Source organism: Octopus sinensis, linkage group LG4, assembly GCF_006345805.1.
Source record: "Octopus sinensis linkage group LG4, ASM634580v1, whole genome shotgun sequence".
In the NCBI taxonomy this organism is placed as follows: Eukaryota; Metazoa; Mollusca; class Cephalopoda; order Octopoda; family Octopodidae; genus Octopus; species Octopus sinensis.
This window is the reverse complement of record NC_043000.1, coordinates 122,292,219-122,307,007: the sequence shown is the minus strand read 5'-3', so window position 1 is coordinate 122,307,007 and position 14,789 is coordinate 122,292,219.

The window sequence follows — 14,789 nt, the reverse complement described above, 5'->3', positions numbered from 1 at the left end:
CAGCTGGAACAATCTTCTTGCAAGAAAATCTCCACAGTGCATTTGCAGTACCAGTTTTGATTCTAATATTTAATGTTGAGAAAATCTGCTCCATAGACATTAAAATATAAAAGACCACGATATCAACTAGAAACTTCAGCAGAATTTCGGTATCGGCAGGCTCTATCTAAGAAGAAAAGTGGGGTCAATTTATTTTAAAAAAGTTCAGGGAGCTGTATTTGAATTTAATTTCTTTTAGGGTTGTTGCTTCATTAAAATCAGTTTAGTGTTTTGGGCTAAATTTATGTCCATCAAATTTAATGAAAGGTTAATTTAGGAGTGATGTGATAGCAATTATATATGTATATGTTTGTTTCTGTATATTACGACGATGAGGGTTCCTATTGATCCGATCCACGGAACAGCCTGCTTGTGAACTTAACGTGCAAGTGGCGAGCACTTTATAGATACATGTACACTTAACGTAGTTCTTGGGGAGATTCAGCGTGACACAGAGTGTGATAAGGCTGGCCCTTTAAAAGACAGGTACAAGAGAAACAGGAAGAAAGAGTGAGAGAAAGTTGTGGCGAAAGAGTACAGCAGGGATTGCCACCAACCCCTGCCGGAACCCCTTGGAGTTTTAGGTGTTTTCAATAAACGCTCATAACGCTCAGTCTGGGAATCGAAACCGCGATACGACGACCGCGAGTCCACTGCCCTAAACACTGGGCTCTTGGGCCTCCACTATTGTACGTACGATTGTATGCCAACACAAGGCGGTGAGCTGGCAGAATCGTTAGCACGCCGTGCGAAATGCTTAGCTGTATTTCGTCTGCCGCTACGTTCTGAGTTCAAATTCCGCCGAGGTCGACTTTGCCTTTCATCCTTACGTTTTCGATTAAATAAGTACCAGTTACGCACTGGGGTCGATATAATCGACTTAATCCGTTTGCCTGTCCTTGTCTGTCCTCTCTGTGTTTAGGTCCTTCTGGGTATTAAAGAAATAGGTATTTCGTCTGCTGTTACGTTCTGAGTTCCAATTCCGCGAAGGTCGCCTTTGCCTTTCATCCTTTCGGGGCCAATTAAATAAGTACCAGTTACGCACTGCGGTCGATATAATCGACTTAATCCGTGTCTCTGTCCTTGTTTGTCCCCTCTGTGGGTAGTAAAGAAATAGTATTGTATACCAACTCACAAGCACACACACGCTTACATGGAATTTATTTAATGATAACGTGTGTGTATATGTATATACGTATATGTGTGCTGTGTGTGTGTGTGTGTGTGTGTGTTGTGCGTGTGTGTGTGTGTGTTTTGTATGATACACAGATAGGTGGGTAGATAAATGGCTAGAAAAATAGTTGGCAAATAGATATATGCACAAATTTATATAATTATGGACGTGTATAGAAGCTAATCTAATAGACCATCTCAGTGCGATACTGTAAATACATTTGAATAGAAGTTTATGTAAACTTTATTTTTTCGCATTTCACTAATTAGATGATAAAAAAAAAATATTCCTTTATGAACTGGCAGGAATTCAACTAAAGACAAGAATGAAAGTTGACAATGGATTAATTGAAGTGTAACACAAACGAATTTCTAGATTTGAAATTCTGCATGAATTTAATAGAAAATCATTCAGCAGTGGAATATGGACATTGCTGTTTTTGTTCAGTTTTCAAACCGCCACAACTTTCGCAATCTTTCTCGCTCCTTTCGACATTGTGAGGCAAGACCAATGCTGAGAAACAGACGCAAAGAGCAAATATATTAATCACGTATACACACACGCGCATATGTATATGTATACACACAGATATATACTGTGTATATGTGAGGGTAAAAATAATGAAAATAACTTATTACCAGTGGTTCACATGCATAATAAAAGTGCCTTAAGAATTTCCTTTTTCGTGGTTTGGGTTTAACTGCCATTTTTAGCATATAAGAAGCTCGTCAACGGTCTTCTCTCTGTGTATAAATCTTTATACAGTTTTACATATGTATACATACATACATACATACATACATACATACATACATACATACACACACATATATATATATATATATGTGTGTGTGGTGTATGTAGAGTGTGTCTGTACATATATATGTAATGTATATATATATGTGTATATATATATATATATATTATATAATATATATATATATATATATAATAATATATATAGGGGGAGAGTTCACGAAAAAAAAACAAAAGACGAAGACAGGTGGTGTACAAAACAAACAGATGTATTAGTGTACGCGCTCACCAATAGAAATAGTCTTTTACGTTTCGAGCCTACGCTCTTCTACAGAAAGGGACACAGAAAAAATCAAAGAGAGAAACAAGGAGCGAAAAAAATGTGTGTAGTGGCTATGTGAGGAGTGTGTGTGTATGTATGTATGTAAGTATGTATGTAACTATGTATGGATGCGTAATGTACATCAGGTATATTTCACCTATTCATGTTTGCTTATATTTTTCATCTATCCATTCTCTTGCTTATCCCTCCATGTATGAAAAAAATCTAATATTTTCTTATTCTGTTATTTATTCCATTCCTGGTATGACTATAATTAGTAGATTTGAATAATTGGCAATCTTCTTGAATGATGTCTCCTTCGATTTGATTTCAACTGAAAATATGATCAAAGTGATTAATACAATGAGTGTTATATTAAGCGTACCATTCGCTACAGGATTTAGCAAAGAATTTCACAGGTTTCAGCAGCAATAAATTTAAAAATAGAGCAACCTGTGTTGCCCCTTCAGCAAGTATCTTGCCGTAAGTTATGCCTTCTACAATAACCACATTTCAACCCAAGCATTATCAGTAAAATCTGTTGGAGATAAATTGTGCTGAAGCTTTTAGAATTAGCTTGTTCTGTAGCTGAAAAGATAGTCTCGTACATATCATATTGCGCTCATAATACTTGAATAGTATATTGGATTCCAGACAGGTGACCAGAAATTTAAATATTGGTGAGTTTTCGATTAGATCAATTGCAGCAATTATACCTGCTCCTTTATTGTATCAGCTTTCGGGCAGATGAATGGCAAAATCAATATAAACACAGAACGCAAAGGTGTAAAGTCCCGTAACTAAATCCCGGAAGACATGTTATTTATTTATTTATTACATTTTAATGAATTTAGTATTCCGCCACCTTCCTGAGAATTGTATTAAGCGCAATCACTGCTTAACAATCCCCCTCCGTAATACATATGTGCATACCCACATATTCTTCATAAATCCTTAACTAAATACTCTAACCTGTCATTTTTTAAAGACAATAGTGCACGATTCAAGGCAGCGAGCTGGCAGAAACGTTAGCACTCCGGGTGAAATGCGTAGCCGTATTTCGTCTGCCGTTACGTTCTGAGTTCAAATTCCGCCGAGGTAGACTTTGCCTTTCATCCTTTCGGGGTCAATAAATTAAGTACTAGTTACGTACTGAGGTCGATGTAATCGTCTTAATCCGTTTGTCTGTCCTTGTTTGTCCCCTCTATGTTTAGCCCCTTGTAGGTAGCAAAGAAATAGGTATTTCGTGTGCCGCAACATTCTGAGTTCAAATTCCGCCGAGGTCGACTTTGCCTTTCATCATTTCGAGGTCGATAAATTAAGGACCAGTTGCGTACTGGGATCGATCTAATCGACTAGCCACCTCCTCCAAAATTTAGAGCCATGTGCCTAGAGTAGAAAAAATATAATCATGAAGCCGGGTGAAATGCTTAGCCTTATTTCATCTGTCTTTACGTTCTGAGTTCAAATACTGCCGAGGTCGACTTTGACTTTTATCCTTTTGGGTTCAATAAATTAAGGACCAGTTGTGTACTGGGGGTGATCTAATGGACTGGCCTCCACCCCCCCAAATTTCGAGGCATGTGCCTAGAGTCGATAAATTCGTGGTCGATAAATTAAATACCAGTTGCGTACTGGACTCAATCTAATCGATTGATCCCCTCCCAGAAAATTTCGGGTCATGTGCCTATAGTAGAAAATAATAGTGCCTGATTTCAGCAAGATTTACCTACTCTTTCTACAGCTCGAACTACCATATAGATGATTGTACATTTTCTATTGGTAGTATATGTAACGGTGATATTGAACATGGTGCTGTTATGTTTTTATTCATTTCAACAGTTTCCGGTGGAACAAGCTGTGGAATATATGGCAATATTATTAGTAGCATTTGTTCAGTTAATAGTTTTTCTACATTTCTCCGTACCTAATACAATTGTCAGTGCTACTATCCATACTAATTGCTCTCTAATTGCTGTCCATTGATAATTGTCGCATAAAAATGTATAATTATATTTTATTCGTTAATTAAAATTCAAGCAGAGATCTGTAGACTTGTGTCCGAGGACATGTTTGAAGCTAGACGTATAAGGTTTGTTATGAGGAACGTCATAGATAATGAGACGGTGGAGACGGTGGTGTCTTCTCGAACAGAGACTGTGAAAGAGATAAATGGTGTAAGATAAATGGGAGGAAGGGGTGAGGAAGAAGAGGGAAAGAGAGATGGAGAAAGCGAAATGTGATGAAAGAGGAAGAGAATGAAATGTAATTATAGGTAGAACGTAGTGATGAAGATAAGAAGTAGTTGAGGATTAAATGATGAATACGTGTGAATTAGATATAATTATGAGAAGATTATATAGATGTGCAGCATGTTGGTGGAAATGAATTACAGAGAGGTAGAATCAAGGATATGGAAAGACAACTTGAAAGAGAAGGAAAGAGAGAAGGAGAGAGAGAAGATATATACAGACATAGAAGGAGAGAAAGAAAGAGAAAGAGAGAGAGTGAGTGAAGCTAGAGGCTTGCTTACGCCTAAGTATAATGATGTAATTATTGTGCACATTGATGTACGTATGCAAGAAAGAAAAAAGAGTGATTATTTCTATATACCTGTGAACATATTCTTTCTCTCTATATATTCTATGTATATTTTAGATATATATACATATATATTATATGTTATATATTATATATATATATATTTATATTTATATATATGTATATATATATGTATATATATATGTATATGTTTATATATATATATACATATATATATATATATATATATATATAATATATATATATATATATATATGTATATGTATATATATATATATATATGTATATGTTTATATATATATATATATATATATATATATGTATATATATATATTATATATATATATATATGTATATATATATATATATGTATATATATATATGTATATGTTTATGTATATAAATATATATATGTACTTATGAATTTATGTGTGTTTATGCGTACGTACATAGGTATGTACGTGTGTGTATGTATACTAGGCACTATGTATATACGTATTCATATTGTGTTAGTATGCACGTGTATTCCGTTGTTATTATCTTCTGCAGTTTTCTGCGAGTGCACTGTATATGGTAGCAGAGTGTAATCAATGCCGACGTACACTTCGATGATACGCATTTGGTATTTGGAGAATAGTGAATAAACATAATGATACTACCAAAATATGTGTCTCTTGGTGGAACGTAGATACGTCAGGGATTTTACATACTGGAAAAATTCATTATTACTCTCGTGATTATTCCACTGTACGTACTTCTCTTATCATCCATATGCCAGCATGCATCGACTCGCAAGCCAGAGACATTGCACTGATTCTAGGTTCAGATAATCTTTCTGTTATAAGCACAAAGCATGAAATGTCATTTTATAGGTAAGGGTCTACTCGATTTCATCGACCTCAGTTCTCAGCTGTTACTTATTTAATCAACCTCGAACAGATGAAAGGCAGAGTCGACCACGGTGGAATTTGAACTCAGAATTTAAAAACGGAAGCATTTTGTTAGGCGTGCTAAAGATTCTTATTTCATTATTGCCCACAAGGGGCTAAACATAGAGGGGGCAAACAAGGACAGACAAAGGGATTAAGTCGATTACATCGACCCCCAGTGTGTAACTGGTACTTAATTTATCGACCCCGGAAGGATGAAAGGCAAAGTTGACCTTTGAACTCAGAACGTAAAAACAGACGAGATACCTATTTCTTTACTACCCACAAGGGGCTAAACACAGAGAGGACAAACAAGGACAGACAAAACGGATTAAGTCGATTTCACCGACCCCAGTGCGTAACTGGTACTTAATTTATCGACCCTGAAAGGATGAAAAGCAAAGTTGACCTCGGCGGAATTTGAACTCAGAACGTAGCGGCAGACAAGACACTGCTAAGCATTTCGCCCGGTCTGCTAACGTTTCTGCCAGCTCGCCGCATTGCAAAAGGCGTGCTAAAGATTCTGTTAGTTCGTTGCCTTTCTTCAGTATATAATCTGCAATTATGTCAATCTAATATATTCCTCAGCAGCGCAGGAGCACAATAATTATGCCCCTCAAGAAAACAACAATGAAACCAGCTAATAACACATTTGCAAATAAGTGTTAAGATCTTTAATACTTCATGGTAATATCACATCATCACATAGCAAAACTTTCCACACAGACCATGAGTTTATATCCAGAGCAAGAGATTGCTATATCAGCCAACACATCATTACAGATGTCATATGAGACACGCAAAAAGAAATTACCCATTTTCAGAAAAGTGCTACTTTTATATAAACAGACACTCTAGACCGCTTACCTAAACTAATTAACATACTGAAAGTCACTAGACTAATTAGTAGTAAATTAATTTAATTAGCATCACACTAAAAGTTTTGAGCAATGGATGCGTTAGTGGGTAATAGTTATCTTCAGACGCTACTTCTACGAAACTCATCCCGGCCCTTCAGAGCTGCCTGGAACGTTGCCACCCGCACTTCTTATTTCTTTATTGCCCATAAGGGGCTAAACATAGAGGGAACAGACAAGGACAGACAAAGGGATTAAGTTGATTATATCGACACCAGTGGGTAACTGGTACTTAATTTATCGACCCCGAAAGGATGAAAGGCAAAGTCGACCTTGGCGGAATTTGAACTCAGAATGTAGGGCAGACGAAATACCTATTTCTTTACAACCCACAAGGGGCTAAACAGAGAGAGGGCAAACAAGGAGAGACAAACGGATTAAATCGATTATATCGACCCCAGTGCGTAACTGGTGCTTAATTTATCGACCCCGAAAGGATGAAAGGCAAAGTCGACCTTGGCGGAATTTGAACTCAGAATGTAGGGCAGACGAAATACCTATTTCTTTACTACCCACAAGGGGCTAAACAGAGAGAGAGCAAACAAGGAGAGACAAAAGGATTAAATCGATTATATCGACCCCAGTGCGTAACTGGTGCTTAATTTATCGACCCCGGAGGATGAAAGGCACAGTCGACTTCGGCGGAATTTGAACTCAGAACGTAGCGGCAGACGAAATACCGCTAAGCATTTAGCCCGGCGTGCTAACGTTTCTGCCAGCTCGCCGCCTTTCTTTTCTGCCACCCGCACTTCTTTCATGAAACAATATCTCCAAACCTGCTTAACCAAGTTACTCCAATAAACGTAGCGCTATTGGAATTCTGTCCATGATATTGTTCTTCTAAATGCAATTGTTTTGCCAGTGGAATGTTAAACATTGCAGTATATTCTTCTTCCAGATTAAACTATTTTACAAAGATTTTAGCATAACTTGTTGGGATATGCTCCACATAGTTGGCATAACTTTCCAGCAGAAATCATGAAAAGAAAAAATGATTATCTTCGGATCCCAAATGTTGCAGAAGACACACGCAACCCAGAACAGAGGTAAAGGTGTGCGTGTGTGTATGTGTGTGTGTGTGTATGTGTGTGCGTATGTGTGTGTGTGCGTGTACCCGCACAGAAACACGTACACAGACATACACAAGAATGCAGAGACACACTTTGATACAAATGCATAACTGGAGAAGGATGTCAACTGATTGTAAAGGTTTCTCTATAAGGTAATTGAACCCCTCTTATACCTTCGTAAATGCTTGTATATTTGTTCTTGTATTCTTATGTTCTTATCTTTGTCAGGAAATCAAGAGGCCACCAATTCACTTTGAAAAAACTTCATTATCATTTAACATGTTCAAAACTTTGGCTGCATCTGGGAGATACTCATCATCGCTAAGATCTTTGGACACCTTGTCTTTCTAAACTATTATAGTTTTTCAAAAAATGATCAAATTACATAACTGTTTTAAAACGTAAACGTGATATGGTTTCAGATGTTATCTTCATGTGTGTCGATATATTTTGCTAAATCATTACGATTAAATCTATTCAATCAGGATTTTTTCAGCTGGTGTAATCATTTGCAAAGATTATTTAAATGGAGTTGCACTTGGTTTGTACTCACGTATACTACAGCTAATAATTTGCCACAGCTAATGTTAAGTAATCTCAAAGATTTAATCACATGTTTTAATGTCATACAAGCAACGTGACGTCTATGGAAAGATTTAGTATATGAGGAAATAACATAAAAATATCTGGTCAGCGAAGCCTACGTATCTGTCTGGTTCTTTGTCTCTGTCTGCATGTCTGCCCGTCTATCTATCTATCTATCTATCTATCTATCTATCTATCTATCTATCTATCTATCTATCTATCTATCTATCTATCTATCTATCTATCTATCTATCTATCTATCTATCTATCTATCTATCTATCTATCTATCTATCTATCTATCTATCTATCTATCTATCTATCTGTCTGTGTATGGACGGCTCAGTTACACACATAGTAACTATATCTCTCCCCAACTCTCTTTTCCTCTCATTCACCGGTATATTTAGGCCTAGGCATACGTGTGTGACGGAGAAATTGTCTTCGGAGCCAGGTGGATTGAGATCCATCCTTATCTTGCCCTATCATAGGCAAGTGTCTTCTACTAAAGCCTTGGGCCAACCAAAGTCTATGAAATGAATCTGGAGAACAGAAACTACCGGGCACATAATGTCTGTATTAATATGTATGTATGCGCATGTGTGTATGGTGTATGCGAATTGTGTGCGTGTTCGATGTTTGGCGTGTCACTCCCTGATTGTTAATCAGTGGAGGTTTGCTTTACATTCTTATGACTTCACGATTAGGTAAAATTATATTGAGAGTATAAATACGAAACAAGAGTATGTGAACTTCAAAGAGTAAAAAGTATATAAGGATGTTTGATATTTACCTCCTAGTAAAAAGAGAGCTAGCTTAAGAATATAAATAAATTGTTCAATTTTTTTGGTTAAAATCTTCATTGTCTTGTGCTAGTATGGCCGCACTCAAATGATTGAAATAAAAATAGAGACAAAAAGCATACAGTCGTGGCCAAAAGTTTCGAACAGGTTTTTGAAAAAAATTAAAATTTCTCTGCTAAGTACAATTCGATACAAATATAACTAACTTACCTGATAACTGATCTAATGCTATAGGTAATATAAGTAATAGGTAATATCTAAAATATAATTTTGTGGAGGCACATGGTGTAGTGGCTAGAGCAGCGGATTCGCGGTCGAGGGATAGCGGGTTCGAATCTCAGACCGGGCGATGTGTGTGCTTATGAGCGAAACACCTAAGCTCCACGCGGTTCCGGCAGAAGGTAATAGCGAACTTCTGCTGACTCTTTCGCCACAACTTTCACTCTTTCCTCCTGCCTCTTGCAGCTCACCTGCGACGGATCGGCGTCCCGTCCAGTTGGGGAATCTATACGCCAAGGAAACCAGCAAACCGGCCCTGTGAGACATACGTGGCTAGAAAAGGAACAGCAATAAAATACAATATAAGTTTGTACATCATGTATACGAACATATGTTCCAAACTTTTGGTCACGACTGTATACGTAGCTGATAAAGTCAGCCGGAGCCGAAAGGCTGCCATGGAGTACACGATACGGAAGCGCTATATATAAATATATATATATATATATATATATATATATATATATATATATATATATAGATATATGTATTTATACTTTGTTCTTACTTTATGGGAAAAAAATGAAAGGTAAAATGTCTCTTTTTAGGATATGCCCTTTACTAATATGTGATTATGAGATCGAAATAGTTTTGCTATGTGTTTTGATATTTCATCTGAGACATTTACAGGTAAATGCAACGAAGGATGCGGGGGAGTAAGAGAGAGAAAAAAACAGAGATGGCGTGGGATAAAGTGATATAGGTAGAGCGTGAAAGAGAGAGAGAGGGCTATATATAAATAGACAGACATATAGATATATAGACAGACAGACACACAGACAGATAGATAGATAGATAGATAGATAGATAGATAGATAGATGCATATATAGATAGATTGATTGATAGATAGATAGAGAGAGAGACAGGCAGATGTACAGAGAGAGAGAGAGAGCGAGAAAAAGAGAGATATAGATAGTTAAAGAGAAAGAGTGAGAAAAAGATATATACATATATATATATGATATGTAAATATATGCATATATACATACATATATGTACATACCTACATATATATGTATATATACATGCATATATGGGTACAGGACATAAAAACGTTGAACACAATGAGAAATGAAAACACAAAATCACAGAAAAAGAAATTTTTTAGAAGAACGAAAAAAAAACCAGAAACGAGACATGCAACATAAAGAATATTCCCCTTCTTCAGTTGTCCCTGTTTCAAATACTCCTTGTTCCGAAGGTAAGGACAATACGCGACTTCGTTGAAACAGTCCTTCCCTCAAAGCATTTAAAATAATATTTAAGTTTCATTTTCCGGAGGGTGAAAGTGGTAACAAGATCCGGACAGTGAGAACAAGACATTAAAAACAAACGGTGAGGACTCATAATAATTTTTCTATCGATAGATGGCTCAACAGCCCTGACCATTTGTTCTCGAAAGGAATGAAAAATAAGATAAATAAATGGTAAATGTTTATATTTTTCATTCTCTTCGAGAATTTATCCCTAATTAATGGTTTGGACTTTAGCTGTTCTTTCTAGCCTAAAGGATTCTATGATGGAAACCTCTTAATGTGTTTAAATGTACACTGTATCATATATATATATATATATATATATATATATTATATATATATATATACAGAAAGAGAGAGAGAGAAAGAGAGAGAGAGAGAGAGAAATAAAGAGAGAGAAAACGATATATATATATATATATTATATATTATATATATATATATATATAGCGAGAGAGATAGCTATAGATAATTAGAGAAACAGAGGAAAAGAAAAAGATATATAGATAGTTAGAAAGAGAGAGAGAGAGAACGAGGGAGACAATGAGAGAGAAAAATAAACATTTCGAGCTCTAAAAATTATGTTTTGCTGCTGAAAAGAGGGATATTACATCAACATGTGAGTAAAAGTAAATCTTCAAGTGATGGAAGGAATGATGAAAGGTTACCTTGATTTAAATAATACCAGACTAAGTTGAAACGATTCTTAACAAAGAGAGCTGAGATTTCAAAATTAGCTTCGAAAAAAGAAAATTTCAAAGTGCAAATGAAGAGAATGAATATTTTGCATTCTTGGCGTAAAATATTTCTGTAGAAAATTGTAAAAAATACTTATACGTCTAGTGTAAAGGGATTCTTTGCAAAATCAAAGAGAATAGAGAAAATAATATAACCTTAAATATATAACCACATGCGTGTGTACATAGCTATACAAACATATAGATACATACATACATACATACATACATACATACATACATGCATACACATGCACACATACAATGTGTGAGTGTGCATGTATGTGTGTATGTACGTGTATGCCCGCCGTGAGTTGAGGGGCTCCTGGCGAGAAAACATGCAATATATCAGGTGAAGGCAAAAGAGTGAAGGAGGAAAAGATTGCCAGTACACTGCGAGTCAACAGCAGATGGCTGTCGCAGTTATATGGGCGATGGCTCTGCATAGCGCGGATTAGGCCGCGAATCATTGGTGCAATGACTTTAATACTATACTTTGCATCATAAACGAAAGAGACAAAACCATCAGGTGAATTTCTATAAAGAAGGTAATCGCGTAGTTTGTCGCTTTTGGAGGCAAATATATACGTACATTGTGGAGGCGCAATGGCCCAGTGGTTAGGGCAGCGGACTCGCGGTCGTAGGATCGCGGTTTCGATTCCCAGACCGGGCATTGTGAGTGTTTATTGAGCGAAAACACCTAAAGCTTCACAAGGCTCCTGCAGGGGGGGGGTGAACCCTGCTGTACTCTTTCACCACAACTTTCTCTCACTCTTTCTTCCTGTTTCTGTTGTACCTGTATTTCAAAGGGCCAGCCTTGTCACATTCTTTGTGTCACGCTGAATCTCCTCAAGAACTACGTTAAGGGTACACGTGTCTGTGGAATGCTCAGCCACTTGCACGTTAATTCCACGAGCAGGCTGTTCCGTTGATCGTATCAGCTGGGACCCTCATCGTCGTAACCGACGGAGTGCTCCTACTGGAAGACGAGGCCAATGATTTAACGTTCTAAAGCCCGTTAAAATCTCAGGATTTTGAGCGTTACATAATATGTATGCAATGTGGAAGCATCTATTTGCATTTAAAATATATAAATTTTAATTTGAGTGACGAATAAACCTGGGATAGATTTCAGGTTAAGTAATTGTTCTGTTCCCAACAATTCTCAAGAGAAAAAATAGCATGACGCTAGTACTTCTTCTCGATCTAAATAAGCATTGGCTCGTTCTAAACGAGGCTTCTCCCCATCGGATCTCATTGATGCTATCATCTAGTATATCTGAAAAATAATTAATTGAAACAACGTCGGATTGTCTCAGATATTAGGAGACGACACAGCTCTTCTTAGATGAAATCTACTTAGCGTATGCTTGAAAATACTGCTGCTATCACACACACACACACACACACACACATATATATGTATGTATAATATAAATGTAAATATATATATGTTTATACACACACACGCACATATATATAAATATATATATATATATATATATATATATATATATATATGTATATATATATGTGTGTGAGTATGTACATACATATATATATAAACATGTATATATGTATATATATATATATATGCGTATATATATATATATTTCAAATATTACAAACAGATGTATACAGTTACATACATATGTATGTGCATACGCTCATACACATGTATATAATATCTTCGTTTGGAAGAGAGCATGCTATACGATTGATCATTTCCCATGAACACCTCCACTGCACTTAATCTAATGAATTACATTTAAGCATTTGAATGCTATAACAGTGTTGCGATTCTTGATTCACAGTTTTAACACATATGGTCCTCTGCTTACCTACTTACATTTCACAAGAAAATCCACCCACACACTACTAAAATTTATGTACTCTGCATTTATTGTTGTAACTCTGTATTTCCTTTTCGGTTTCTCTTATTAGTATTATGTATGTATTATGCATCTATCTATCTATCTATCTATCTATCTATCTATCTATCTATCTATCTATCTATCTATCTATCTATCTATCTATCTATCTATCTATCTATCTATCTATCCATCTATCTATCTATCTACCTATCTAACTATCTATCTATCTATCTATCTATCTATCTATCTATCTATCTATCTATCTATCTATCTATCTATCTATCTATCTGTATGTCTGTATGTCTGTCTGTCTATGTGTTTTTTCTATACACCATTGTAAGATATATATATATATATATTATATATGTTCAGAAGAATATGGTACTTAAGTTGAGGCACCAAAATTTAGTACGGTATTATCCATACAATTCCAAAATAGGGTGATTAAAATCAAAATAAGCAACAAGGAAATCCAGAGGGAATGTAGTACGATCGTTTGAAGCAACTCCATTTAATTGAACAATTCAATCATTATATCAATTTAAAATGTAGGGCAATCTTCAGTCTGCTTAACCTCTCGGAGATTTTAGGTATAGTTATACTAATGGTTCCATCTGTTCTAATTTAACCAAATTATATGTCTTTGTGCAGCTGAAGATTGCTCTACATTTTAAATTGATGTAATGATTGCATTGTTTAATAAAATGAACTCCATGAAACGATCGCACTGCATATCCTCTGGCTATCCATGTTGCTTATTTTGATACACACACACACACACACACACACATATATATATATATATATATATATATATATATATATATATATATATATATATTATATATATATATATATATAGAGAGAGAGAGAGAGAGAGAGAGAGAGAGAGAGACAGAGAGAGAGAGAGATTGATAGATGGATATATATATAAATATATAGATTGATTTCGTAAACAATACTTCATAGTCGCAATATTCGTAGAAAATGTGAAATAATACTATTCAAAAGATCATAGAAAAACAGAATGACGCGAACCTTTTCGGTGGACGTTTTTGTATGGTGTGTGTAAACAATTTCGCTGTTAAGTTTACTGAAGATATACGTTTTATGAAGGTAATGTGAAAGGAGAGGTTGTTTAGCTGCTTTCAGTAGCGACCTTGACTATTTTCGGTTTGTCTTATATTTAGAATTCTTATAAAGTATTATTGTTTTGCCTTTCGTAGTTGATCACTTTTTTCTGCTCTTTTGAAACAAAGAAAAAAATAATCACTTGATATTCACAACATGGAATATTTCTATGAGATGAATATTTATTTCACTATTTATAGACTCTCACGCAATGTATTATTTTATATCCTGTTTGGCCAATGTAATTCCTATTGTACTGAGGGCATGTGACGGGGTAAATGAAACTTTTGTTTTGCACTTCATGTTTGCATTAACATTCAATACGTTCCAATTCTTGAACTTTTGCTTGTTCCTTC